The following is a 15,062-nucleotide window of genomic DNA, read 5'->3' on the forward strand; positions in this document are numbered from 1 at the left end:
AACTGAGTCCCCTTCGACCTTTGAAGATCCCGAAGACCCAAAACATTCAGAAGACCCAAAAGGACCCAAAAGTCCCCGAGGACCCAAAAATCCCAAAAAGTACCTGCTCATCCGCAGTCTGACTTCGCTCTTTGTGCAGGTTCGAACCCGTTCACCAGCGCAAGTCCAGCCTTGCTCACCGGCGCAGGCTTGTCCGTCACCCCACACGACGCAGGCTCAGACACCTGGCTTGCCGGCTCAGGTCTGGCTGTGCCTGTATATAACTCCGAGCCAGCGCTGCATCACACCGTCGATCGGTCCCTAGCATGCCAGTAGAACCTCCGATGGGTCCAACCACCCACCCATGAATACCACACCGCAAGCTATGGTGGTTGCCTCGCACACCATGGAGCCTAACCCTTCTTCGATACCCTCTTTCCACTGGAGCAAAGCTTCATTCACACCAGCATGATGTTCCTCCAGGCCATTAACATTTCTCAATCATGTTCCCTCTTGTGCCCCACAAACCTTATTCCTGTTCATTTTGCTTTCCAGATCACGTTTATTTCGATCCATTTATTCATTATTATTTTTTTATCAATTTGTTCGAACATTTTATTCATATCTCCCCTGATTTGTTCCCTGAATTTTTCTGACATGGCCTGGATGGCCATCGCACTCACTTCATAGCTCGACGGTTCAGGAATGAGGGAGATTCCTCCCCTCCGCTCTTCACTAATCCCCAAACCCGGCACACTTCCTTTCTCATTGCTGCTTCCTTGTGTCACTATCTCCTGCACATTCACAATTTTGTGCAGTGGTCTTCTTCCCGCATGTGCCAAGGAAATGTAAAAAATATTGTATTTTTAAACTTGCAAATACCTCCTGTCACTTCGCTGATGGGAATACTGAGAGGGAGGCGGAAAGAGGGGGAGAGAGGAAGGGGTGGGGGAGCGAGGAGTGAGGAGTGGGGGAAGGGAAGGCAGCGAGAGGTGAGAGGAATGGAAGGCAGATGTGCGGTGGAGCGTTCATTACGATTCATACTGTCTCATCAAAATGATTCTGCATAGAATGTCAGTGAAGATGGAAACAAAATAATGTCTGAAATCCATTTCTAATGGTCACACTATAAACATCACCTGGACACATCCAGAGACAAACTCCCGTCCGGACATAAACACTACTCTGATGAACCCGGAGAAAACACTGCTCGGGCATGTCTGGAGACGAACACCCTTCCGGACATAAACACCGCCCGGACACGTTCGGAGACAAACACCGACAGGACACGTCCGGAGCCAAGCTGTAAAGATACGAACACTACTAAAACACGTCCGGAGACGAACTCCCTTCCGGACATAAACACCACCTGGGCACGTCCAGAGCCAAGCTGTCCGGAGACAAACACTGCTCGGACATGTCCGGAGACAAACTCCCTTCCAGACATAAACGTCGCCCAGACATGTATGTAGGTAACCACTGGAGAGAGAGAGAGAGAGAGAGAGAGAGAGAGAGAGAGAGAGAGAGAGAGAGAGAGAGAGAGAGAGAGAGAGAGAGAGAGAGAGAGAGAGAGACAGACAGACAGACAGACAGACAGACAGACAGACACGTGAGAGTAGTTGGAGTAGTTAGCAGCGAGGATATGTTCTGCTTCATCAACACACACACACACACACACACACACACACACACACACACACACACACACACACACACACACACACACACACACACACACACACACACACACACACACACACACACACACACACACACACACACACACACACACACACACACATTTGTGCTTGGTTGGTATGGGCAATTTTTCAGGAATCGGCAGATTATCGACTGTTGTGATTATCGACTGTTGTGATTATCGACTGTTGTGATTATCGACTGTTGTGATTATCGACAACAGTTCGTATCCTGAAAAATACGAATATACTGAACCAAATATTCTGAAAAACACGGTACAGTCGTGAGTGAAGCTGTGAAGTCTTGGTGTATGTCTTAATTATGACCTGTTTGAATGTCATTTGCACTCTGACTACGTTTATTAATTACATCCTATTGGAACATACCTTTTAAACCTTTCGACCCTTCGGACTGCTGTGACCCCTTAAAACTTTAAAGACTTTTCAGATGCCATTAGACATTTACATTATTTAGACCCCTTCGACCCCTCTATACATGAAGACCATTTAGAACCTTAAGACCTCCAGACTCTTTAATACCGCTAAGACCCCCAAAACAATTAAGAACCTTAAGACCCCGTTAAACCCTTCAGGACCCTAAGACCCCTAAATCCCGAAGACCGGACCAATCACGTTGGACCCATTAGAACCCTTAAATCCCTGAAGACCCTTAAGATCCATATCGACCCCGTTAGACCCTTTGCAACTGTAGCTATTGTTGGAACACCCCCTTTCGACGTTCGACCCTTTGGACCTTTTAACACCCTTTTGATCCCTTAAGACTTTTAAAAACCCTTTAGACCGCTTAGACTCTTGAAGACATTTACACCCTTTTATATACCGCTCGGACCCCTTGACCCTAAGACCCCTTTAAACCCTAACTAGTATTGGAAAATACCCTTTAGATTTAGAAAATACCCTTTAGACCCCTTAATACCCTTATAGACCCCTCCAGACTGTTTGGATAACTTAGACCCTTTTGACCAGTTGACCTTTCGAAGTCATGTACACCACATAAAACTTAAACAATTCTCGTGTCCAGATCCGGATCTTCACCAAAATCTAATCAATTCATCCTTGTTACACCAGTGCACCAAATTTCGCCCGAATCTGTCTGCAGCTTTTTGAGATATCCTGCTCACAGAGAGACAGAAAAACAGACAGACAGGGGTGAAAACATTACCTTTCCCTGCATCCACCCTTGATGGCGGAGATAATAATTGTAGCTTTAGGAGGACATGCGACTATTAATTGTCATTTGATACCTGAACCATAAGTCCGATTTGGACATATTTGGAATGAAAATGTGCACAAACAACACTCTCGGGGAAAAAAGTCTTGAATGGAGAATTGGAAATCCCCAGAGGTGATGAAAAAATCGCGAAAATGTTGAGGTGGGGGGACACAATGTGCCTTCTCCCAGTGCAACTCGGGTTAAGATATCCGCAGGACCCTGAGTTCACATTCGCCTAAAACTACATCACGTGCCCGGCCGTGTAACGTCGTCTCCACATTCGGGCTGCGGACAGGCGACCTGGCGCAACTCCAACCCTGTAACTCTTCAAGTGCTGAAAAAGTTTGATGGTGAAACCCATCAGCATTCCACAAAGACATTTAGGGGAATTTTGTTTCTTTGACACAGACAGCAAAGTATTAGTCGCTGGATCAATTGCACTGAAAGTCTCGATTATTCTTTAATTATGTGAACGATCTACTCTTATCATTACCGTTGTGACTGTTGTTGTTCAGAAGCTCGATTATGAGTGGTTTTCCTTTTAAGAGATATCTCACACTCTGGTGTTGCCTCGCGGTTTTCATTGCTTCCCTTGGAGAACTTCGAGCAGGGTGCGATTCCCTGATAAAGGACTCTCCCACCTCACAATTCGGCCACAACGAGGAAGGAAAATCTCGCATCCTCTGGACTTTTCTCGCTTCCCACTTTTATACTCTGCACTTTGATTTACACTCATTGAGCACATTGGAGAGATACGTTTCAATACGGCTCCCTTTAACCGTCAAAAGAAAAACTTTACACATAGATCATCATGGACTTCTCCAATACAGAGATGCAAACTATAAAATTGTTTACAACTTTAGATGTTTCAAAAACTATTCATTTGTATCACATTTGTACAGAGGCAGCGACACTGTTATTAAGGCATATATATATATATATATATATATATATATATATATATATATATATATATATATATATATATATATATATATATATATATATATATATATATATATATATATATATGTTTTGCTCAGGGTGCCGGAGATGACCGAAATTGCCAAAAGACACGGTGAGATATTTAATCATTCTTAGAACATACCACCGATTAGTCGAGGGAGAGAGTCCTCCATTTCACGTCCTTCGACCAGACGGCACACTCATTGATGCCACCTGGCAGGTGAAACACCAGGATGGCATCTTATTGCTGGTCGAGATTCGAACCTAGACAAGTAGACAGTTCAATGTCGAGTGTGCTTACCTTTAGCCTAAAGTGCTAAAGTTCTGTTTGAAGCTATTCTCGTGACGTTATACAAAATGGTAATATACCTTACAATCATTGAAAGATCGGCGAGCTATCGATTATTATACATAGTTGCCAACTCCACCGCTTGAGGCGGTAGTTCACCACTTTTATAGTAAAAATACCTATTTTGCAAAATAATATGTCTCATCGAATTTTTTTGATAGATTTACATGTTGACAAGGTTTATGTCGCCTTTTGGGAGGTTCCCCTCTGCTGTGTGATAAAACATATCCCTGACCCTCCACTGCTCGGTTGCTTGCTCTATGGCACCACGGATCCTTTCAATCCTCCCGCTTTTACTTCCCTCAGTGTTGGCAACTTTGCAATAGCGTTGCATTTTCTCATTAGATGGTTTGCAGGAGTCTCCTTTTCTCCCCCTTTCCGTTGAACTATGGTATGTTGTTATCCTGCATGTCCAGACTCTTAAATACAACGAAAATCCTACTATTAATTTGCAATTGCTCACTGGCTTTGACACCAATACAATTTGTTATTACAGACCCCAGGCATCAAAAAGCTGCATATATCGAACAAACGGTTTCAAATAGAGCAGCTCGCCGCCATTAGAGCATTTAAATTGCATCAGATGTGGCAATAAATGCGAATTGTTGCTCCTAGCTTACCGGCTCGATGACTGAAGATGCCGTTTGCTTTTTTGCCACCCTCATCCCCACCCCGTTTAGAATCCACTGGGGGAATGGGCAACTTGCTAGTGGATTTAACAATATGAGCGTCCCCTCTGAGTCTGCGAAGTCAGTGCTTTAAACACCTGCTGCGTAATACCAAAGACTTGAAAAATGGTACACGCTGCTTCCTTGCTTGATGCTCAGTATTTAAAAGGATCGAATGTGCACAAAAACCACAAGTTGGCAACTTGTGATTCGAAAAACTTATAAACCACAATCAAAGATTGCCCTGTGCAATTACCTCCACACCAAAGGTGAACCGAGGTTATGTGTTATTCACCCCTGTCTGTTTGTCTGTGAGCTGGGTACCTCAAAAAGTTGTGGACTGATCCGGACGAAACTTGGTGCACAAGTCAGGTGTGTGACAAGGAAGAATTGATTCGATTTTGGTGAAGATCCGAATGCAGATCCGGATACGAGAAGCTTTTAATTTTTAAAGTGATTCCTAACCATTGAGAGATAGGGCCAAAAACATGATATTTCAAAAATTTGCGGACGAGTTATGAGAAAATTAGGTGAACGAGATGTTTAGGTGACGAGAACAAGCCGATTCGATTTTGTTCAAGTCCGGATTCAGATCCGGCCTATCGGTGGGAGACAAAACCTAAACTGTTCAGCCTGGTGGAGGTATGCACTCTACCGAGTGCCCTTCCAGTTTGAGCGAAGCAAATATCGGGGTGAAGCAATCGGTCACGTGTGTGTGTGTGTGTGTGTGTGTGTGTGTGTGTGTGTGTGTGTGTGTGTGTGTGTGTGTGTGTGTGTGTGTGTGTGTGTGTGTGTGTGTGTGTGTGTGTGTGTCTGGACCGTAACTTTTTTACCATTTGAACTTTTGACATCAAATTTTCTGACAGCAAAAAGGTCAAAGGTTAGTGTCACCTAAAATCATCAGTTTTCATGAAGACAATATGTTGAAGACAAATTAATAATTTGGTTTGGCATTTGGCGTCACAAAATCATCAATTTCTCACCAGTTGACCTGAAATTTTAAGAATTAACATATTGGGGTCGCTGAATTGGTTCACCAATGAAAAGCTAGAAGCCGATTGTTTTTTGTTTTGTTTTTTAGATCAAAAGGTTAAAGGTTGAGGTTGCCTAAAATGCTAAATTTTTTTAGCTGTTTAGCATGAAGAAGAACAAGAAGTCTAAATACATAAATACAAAGCAGACGTGGATGGGCTTTGCATTTTAAGATGCTTTCTTGTTCTCTTTTAAATTCATTTTCTCTGGATTGACATTAAATTTACACCATCGGTGTGACTATGCATGTAGAATGTTTAATGACAGTTTTGACGTCATATGTCTCATAGTGTGGCAGCCATATTGCAAAAATGGAAAAACTTTAGACCTCTGTATCTCCGAAACCACTCCATGGAAAAGATTGAAACTTGGCACATGGCAAGTACTCCCCATGGGAAATGTCATTTTTTTATGATGTCATAGGTGCCTTTGTTATGACGTCATAATTGCATACGTGGAACGGCACATCCGATCAGTATGAAAAGGGTCATCGAGGGATAAATTTCTCAACAGAAAAAAAATTATGATGTCATCGGTCACATGGTTCGGCAACCATATATGTATGTATGTATATTTTAAAACCTTCAAAAATCTCTGAAATGGCTGACCAGATCGAGGCGAAACTTTACAGGTATGACCACCGATCAACAAAAAGTTCCGACCTATGACGTCATAGGTCACATGGTTTGGCAGCCATATTGGATTCAATGAAAATCTGCATCCGTCGATGTGAAACTTCCAAATTATGATCGAGTAGTGATGGGAAATATATGCTTGAAATTTCAACCTGATCGGATGCATGGTCTGGCAGGCAGAATTATTTAATTACTTGATCTGGGTTATTTTTGATATTTTTTGTGTTTATTTAATAAGGCTCACTTGGCTACGTCTGGATGGATTTGAGAATAGAGGAGTAGCAGCTGAAATGTGAATCCTTTTCAGGTTCCTCCTGATGATTTCATATTTTATTTTTGCTTGTTTGGGTTCTTTCTGATGACGCCAATGCAGGACCTATTTTATTACCCCAACGTTTCACTCTGTCAAGAGAAGGGGATTTCAAATTGTTTTCTCCTCCCTAACCTCCTCACACTTATCCTCCTCCAAATCCTCGCGTCCACGCGCTCTGGGTCACGTGTTCCAGCGTGAAAGCTGCTATTGGCCCTCGCCCCCCACTTGCGGCGATGACGTCGGTCATTTGAGATGAAAACGAACTCTGTGGAGGATTCAACACTTGGGTGATGGAGACAGTTAGTAACAACAACGGTTATTACTGGAAAGCTAAGTATCTTTTCTGTATATTATACTTTGCAAGAACAACACTAAAATGAAAATGTTTTTATAGCCTTGGAATTTTAAAGCTGTAACTGGTTCATTGAATCAGGGAAATGCACACATATTTGGCTGTAATTCTGGAAAGCAGTGCACTGCTAATTCTTTTCTCGCTATCCCGACGTTTGACTCGTCAATAGGAGGGGTTTTCAAATTTTCTCCTCCTCATCCTCCCCACATTTACGTCATTGCTGTGATTGGTCGTCACACCGTCCACCAGATCAGGAACCAATCACCACAGCTCAAGCGCTTCAGAGCTCCTGTCAATCATAGAGTTAGGCCACGCCCAGGCAGGTGGTCAGTCCGTCTTCACCGTTTAAACAGTCACGCACAAAGGACATGTCTTCGTTAAGATGTGGATAAATTTGTGTTTCTGTCATCTTTAACTGCAATGTCACCTTACGTTGTGGAATTTGTATCTACATTTATCGAAGAAATCGACGTCATGACAAACAAGGGGTGGGGGTCACACATAGTCGCCATATTGTTATGTTTGGTAATCGGTTATGTTGGTATTATCAACATCATATAGTAATCGACTTTTATTTGACCTCGCGACCATTCATGGTATTCATTGTTGTTATTTTTTTATCCCCCGCCACGTGGCGGAAGGGGGATATTGTTGTCATCCAGGTCGTCCGGCTGTCTGTCCATCCGTCCATCCGTCCGTCTGGGCGTCAACATTTATAGCTGTGAGTGCGATAACTCATAAACTGTTCGCCATATCGATTTGAAATTTGGGTCACACATGTACCACCTGAAAAGGAAGAACCCTGTTGATTTTGGGTGTGGCCGGATCCAAGATGGCCGACTGGGGCGGCCATCTTGAAAAAAATGTTTTTTGTAATAAATGGAAAACCACTTATCTGATTTCAATTATTTTTGGTTACTACATTCCTCACCCCTGGGGAACTTTTTCGAGATGATGACCAAATGGTGTCTTGTTTCCAATTCACCTCCCTCATTATCTGGAATATGTATGACCTTTTTCATTCAATGGCGGGGGATTCCCCATCTCTGATGGTATATTTATTTTGTCTCATAATCAGCTGCCCGAGTATCAACATCATTTGGTATTCAGCTTTCATTCAATGCCAGGGTCATTCATCATGGTATTTAGCTTATTTTGTCTTCCATTTGATTTGAATTGAATTTTTTAAATCCTATTCTGGATTCAAGTGAATAAAGAGGGCATAACGGGTCAGGTGTCTGATCAAAGTGGGATGTCTTGGTACCCGGTATACTGTCTTACATGACCATTAATTGGATGATGCACGCCCCATCAAAACTTACATGGAGAGTTAAACAAAGCCTAATGCTAAGAGACGATACCACTTCCTCGCATTAGAAATTAGAATCATTGTAATCGCTTCTGCCTTTGTTGTGCTCAGGGTCAGGTCAGGTATGGGAGCATGTGCCAGAACAGCGCGTCGCTGCGTCCACTTTCCGCCGGTACTCCAGGGGCCTCCGTCTGGCCATCCCCCAGGCAGATGCCAGGCCCATCCCCATCTCCTTGAGATGATGGTCAACCTGCTGCAACCATGAGGCACGTGGTCGGCCCACTGGCCTCCTCCACTCATGAGACTCCCTCGCTGAGAGAATCTGGTGAGCAGGATCAGCGTCAGGAAAACGAGCCACATGTCCATAAAGCCGCAGCTGACGCTCACGGACTATGCAGGTAACAAATCTCATCCGAGTCTCTCTCAGCAACCGCTCGTTGGACACAAAATCCGACCAGCGATAGCCAAGGATTCTCCGAAGAGACCTGGTACCAAAGGAATTAAGTCTCCGTCTCAGATCCTTGGTCAAAGTCCAAGTCTCGCACCCATAGAGCAAGACTGGAAGTACCAAGGACCTGAAGACTCGGACTTTCGTCCTCCCGCACAGGTACCGGCAGCGCCACGCCCCATGATCCAGTGAATCCATGACTCCCCAGGCCCGACCCAGACGTCTATTGACCTCCGGCTCACAACCTGCGGAGACATGAATATCACTGCCAAGGTAAGTGAATCTATCCACGACCTCAACATCCTCACCACAAACAGACACAGACAGGACAGCAGCATCCAAGATGTCACCGAAAGCCTGGATCTTTGTTTTGACCCAAGAAATCCGTAATCCCAACGGCTCCGACTCCTCATTCAGCACCTCGAGGGCCCCCAAGAGGATGTCTAAAGTCTCCGCAAAGATGACTGCATCATCTGCAAAATCAAGGTCCGAGATCTTGACATTGCCAAACGATGCACCGCAACTTGATCTCTCCGACATCCTCCCAAAAATCCAGTCCATACAAGTGCTGAAAAGTGTGGGGGCAAGTACACATCCCTGACGAACTCCAGTAACAACTGGAAATAAGTCAGAGGCGGTACCACCACACTTCACAGCACTCTCAGTACCAGAGTAGAGTTCAGACATCAGATCGATCAGTTTCGGTGGCACCCCACGAAGACCAAGAATCCTCCAGAGGACATCCCGATTCACTGAATCGAACGCTTTACAGAGATCAACATAGGCTGCAAGCAGCCCCTGCCGAAAACTCTCGTCTGCGTTCAGTGAGGACACGAAGAGCAAGGATACGGTCAATCGTTGACCTCTTTGGTGTAAAGCCTGACTGCTCTGGACGCTGGTGCTCAAGCAGATGGTGGCGAACCCTATCAAGAATTATCCGAGCAAAGACCTTGCCCGGCACTGAGAGCAGCGTCACCCCTCGGTAGTTGTTGCAGTCTTGGCGATCACCCTTCCCTTTCCAGAGAGGGACAACAAGGCCCCTCTTCCAGTCAGTTGGGATGATGCCTGTGTTCCAGGCAGAGCACAAAACTGCATGCAACGACGCGAGTGCAGCATTTCCACCAGCCTTGAGAAGTTCAGCATGGATGCCACAGATCCCTGGAGCTTTGCCCCGTTTCAACTGGTTCACCGCAGCCCGTGTTTCCACAAGCGATGGTGGACCACAGTTGATTCGAGGGTCAGCAACAGGGATTGTAACACCCTTGACGTCCAACTCGACAGCTGGGGGATCAGCCTGCTACAACCGCTCAAAGTAACCGGCCCAGCGGACCTTCACTTCAGACTCCTCTGTCAAGAGCCTACCACTCTCTGCTCGAACTGCAGTGCTCCGAGGGATGGGCTTGGATGAACGTAATGCGCGAATTCCCCTGTAAGCGGGACGAGAATCACCTGTCCACAGGTGATGCTCTACCCCCTCACAGATTCCTCGCACATAGGCCTCCTTGTCCACCCTCAGTGCACGTACAGTTTTACGCCTCAGCTCCCTGAACAGCTCAGCTCTGCCATTCAGCCTGGCCCTGCGACACTGGTCAATGGTATCCAGTGTCCCTTGAGAGACAAAATTCTTCTTTGCCCTGCGGTGAACTCCAAGGCATCCACCGGCAACATCAAGGACGGTGGTCTTGAAGGTGCTCCACAACTCTTCAGGACCCCCCAAAGCACCCAGACCCCCCAAGTGTCCACTCAGCCTGTTCGCAAACTCCTCAGCTACTCTCTCATCCCTGAGCTTGGCAACATCCAGCCTAGGCTGGGATGGTACCATTCTCCAGGATTTAAGGTGCAGCTTTAGAGTTGCTACAACAAGCCTGTAGTCAGTATTGAGGAACTGAGCACTCCGGTAGACCCTGCAGTTCTGGATCATCCTCCAACGACCGTCAATGAGGACATGGTCAATCTCCTTTGCCACACCGCCAGCGTTGGAATACCAAGTCCAGCGATGAGCTTGCAGGCGTTGTGCTCAGCTGGTGAAAAAAGCAAAGAATAAGAATAATAATAATAATAAAAAGTACATTTTGGCGTTTAAACGATTTCTAGATTTATACTTTAGCGATCTATTCCGGCGTCCTTATCAGCCTTGGTAGTTATGAAAACACTCGAGAGCAAAAATATAAGCTACTTTGAAAAGGCTTATGAATTCAACTTGGGTTATCTAAAAATTATGAATGTAACACTGTAGCAGACTTTTCAAACTCTAGTTTGTGCACTTTTACCCCAGAAGTGTAGTCAGATGCAATTACAAATTTGCCGCCAGAAGAGTTGGCTCACACCAGTCCATCTCAAGACTGTGTGGGGTAAGTATTCTATGAATACTATTGAGTTTACTTAAGTCATGACAAACAAAACGTTTTTAAGTCTACCCAAAATTTGGTAACAATTTAAGAGTTGGGGGATATCTATTTATGACATCCCAAAAGAGAGAATGTAAATTGAGAATATTGAAAATGAGAAAAGGATGAGAAGGAAAGATTTAAGAGAGAGTCAAAAGAGTTACCCAGGGTGGTACCAAAATTGTAGGAGTAAGCTGCAATGAATGAAAGGTTCAAGGAATGAGAAACAGAACTCATGAACCCTTGTATTGTTTTAAGACAGTGTCCCTTGATGTCATGTGACTTGCTCCACTAGCATAGTTTGACTGTCTTTGTCAGTAAAACAGAAGTTTTCGAATTGCTTTTTCAGCCACTTTTCAGTTACTTCAGTCAGTTGCTCATCATTGGCAAATTTGCAGCTATTGGCGTGAAGGAGGAGCACCTCTTTGGTGAACATCCCTTTGTCCTACATTAACCCATAGGAGGCATAGCCTCGGTAGCACAAACTGTGGATCTTAGAGAATGGCGCATATCTGCAGGCGGAACTCGTAGTTGATTCCCTGTCTCATTCCTCATGTCCATACACCAATCAGGGATGAAGACCTGGATTTGAGAAAATGCAGGTTCTTCCACAACCACCTTTGACACTCGATATTATTATTTTAACATTTTAATTTTATACAAAAATCTAGATGTGAGATGATCAAGAGCAAAAATATGATGTACTGACAGGTCACTGGATCAACGGATGAACACGGCAAGCAAGGGATTGAACAAACAGGAAAAGAGGAGAGAGAAAGGGGGGAGGAAACACAGTAGCCTGAAAGAAGAGGGTTGGGTTAGGGGGATGGGTTAATGGAGGGTAGAAAGATTCCATATATGGATGAGGGATAACATTAAATGGTGGTGTACCACCACCTTGAAGCTCTGCAGGGAAGAGTGAGATTGAACCACATCAGAAAAGCAGTTATTGGATAAAAGAGCAACAAAAGAGTGTATGTGTACAGTAAGTCTGAATTTTGGAAGTTTGAGTTGTGTCCAAGGTGAGTGAAAAGCTCCTGTTTCCAATGCAATATGAATTTGGTTATTTTCCATTAAGCTCTGTGGCAAAACCGAAAGCATGGATATGATTGCTTTGTTTCTGACAATACTTACAATTCTTTAAATCCTGTTTTGTCCCGTTTTGGGAAAGTGGTCGAAATAATTGGGGTTTATCTTCTGCGATGAACATCTTGTTTACTGCTCCTGGAAAGAGAGTCAAGACTTTATATTCAGAGATGAATACATCCTAGATTGTTTCATCATAATAAGGGGAAGGGAACAAGATACAAGTGGAAGATTGTTATGAAGGAGAGGATGAACTTGCGGGTACTCTTGGTTGTCTGGACTCAGGGGGGACAAGTGAGGAAAAAGTCTTTGGGATGAGAGTTATGGACTCAAATAATTACACCACCACTGAACTTGAAGGAGCACTGTTATGATGAAATGGAGAAGTACCTGATAGGGAAATGATTATGTCAAAAACAACTGTAGAAAACAGATTAAGCAGATTACATCTGTTTATGTGGCTACTATAGCTATCTTGCAGGAAAGATCAGGAAAATAAAAAAAGGATGTCAGAGGGTGAAGTCTGATGATAAGTCTGGAGAAGAAGAAGGAGGGAAAATGGCAGGATAAGGTTGTGTAGTGGCCATGGTATGAGGCAAAGTGTTCAAACTTGGAGGCAGAAAGGAGTTAGGAAAGTTATGGTGAGTTCAATGGGGCAGGAAGTCTAGGGGGACAAGACTGATTCCGAAGTAGGTCGGAAAAAAGATGAAGGAAGCAAACATGAGGTGCTGGGGATGAACATATTGGGCATTGCATTTTGGAAAGCATTGAAGTTTGGATGTATGCATTTGGAATATTATGCTCACATGGTGGCACACACTGTCCTTGCTGTGTCCAATAAAAGCAATTACGACCCAAAAATCATGCTGAGATGCACAAATAGAATGCTTCGCAAGGTTGCACTACACTGGAGCATGATGGGTAAGTCAAGAATGATGAGAGAAGTGGATCATCTCGGTACAGGAAAAGCAAAGGCAGCAAATGGATGGAGAGAAGACAAAAGGAAAATAATAGTTGGCTTAATGCCTAAACTGCCACTGAGTTTTGCACACCAATTCAGCACCAAGCTAGGAACTGGGGAAGGAATACAAAGGGGAACAGTTTGAAAGTGTGGAGAGGAAAGTAGAGAGATGAGGAGAATACGAATCAAAACAAAGAAAACAGAGGCTGATCGAAGAATGGTTATTAGACTTGGCTAAAGCCAGGTGGAGGCGACCTCCCACATAATAAAGGAAACAGAAATGAGAAAAAAAGCAAGAGTGGAGACAAATAACAGACAGAAGATGATCAAGGTATGGAGCACAACGCAGAAACAGTTGCATTTGGACACAATGGAGAAATAAAGTAACTTTCGTTCAATCTATCTCTGTCAATCTGTCTGTCTACTTTTTTAACATCCTGTTTGAGGGACGGCACACTTTGTGATGAAACACCCTGCCTGAAAATCATCAATCCGACAGTGTATAGTCAGATCACAATCGAAAACTATATACCCCTCAAAAGACAGTCCGATACCTATACACTATCCTGGCAGACTCCATCTATCTATCATCTATCTATCTATCTATCTATCTATCTATCTATCTATCTATCTATCTATGAAATTTGCAGGAACAGTAAACAGTATGTCCAGACCAGAAATAGGAAGGACATCTTGATTTTAAGATTATTGAATGGCTAAGGGAATGTTACACTTGACTCAGATGTCATGACAGATAAATTTCACCCAAGAATGTTTCACTGGAACCCTGATGGGAATTGATTTTTCTTCATTGATGATTGTTTTGCATCATGTCAGAATTCTGCATGGTTGCCTTGAGAGCATGACACAGACCTTCAATATCCTATATCTCAATTTCCACTCATCATCTTTGGAACAAACCTGAATGGCTCATAATCACAAATCTATGCCCTCTTCTCTGCAACAACAATTGTAGAAAGTTAACATTAATTAATGGAATGATAACCCTCAGCACATTACACTTGCACAATCAAAGGAAGTAATATGATCACTCTCACTATGTCTCTGCGAAAGGGCGATCTGGAACCCCCCCCCCCCACCCCATCTACTGTCTCAACAATCCTCTTGAAGAAGTCCTTTTATTCAAACTTTTGGGCCTCACTATCTGCCACCATCTTTCCTGGGAAAGCCACATTTCCAGGCTCGCCTCCAAAGCCAGTCAGTGACTGGGCATCCTCCGTCGTGCAAAGTCCTTCCTTGGCACATCTGAGCTTCGAACCACCTACAAAGCTTTCATCCACAGTCTAATAGAGTACTACTCTCCCCTCTGGGGTGGTGCTCTGTCATGATGCTCCTGCGTCACACCTAGCTCGACTTCATGCTGTGGAAACCAAGGCTTTTAGGATCATTGATATCTCCCATGATGAAGCTGAGTCTTTGGGTCTCTCACTGTCTCATCGGAAGCAGGTCGGTGGTCTTGTTGTCTTCTACCATCTCCTCTCCGGCCTTGCCCCCACCCCCCGCTCTGTCTGTGATCTGTCCCCCCTATATTTCCTCAGGGCGCTCAAAGTCCTCCAAAAAAACCCCTTCTTGTGAAACTACCAAAATCAAAAATCACTGCTCACCTTCACTCTTTCCTTCCTCTT

Source organism: Eptatretus burgeri, chromosome 10 (assembly GCF_056783735.1).
Source record: "Eptatretus burgeri isolate ZD-2024b chromosome 10, Ebu_testis_v1, whole genome shotgun sequence".
NCBI lineage: Eukaryota > Metazoa > Chordata > Myxini > Myxiniformes > Myxinidae > Eptatretus > Eptatretus burgeri.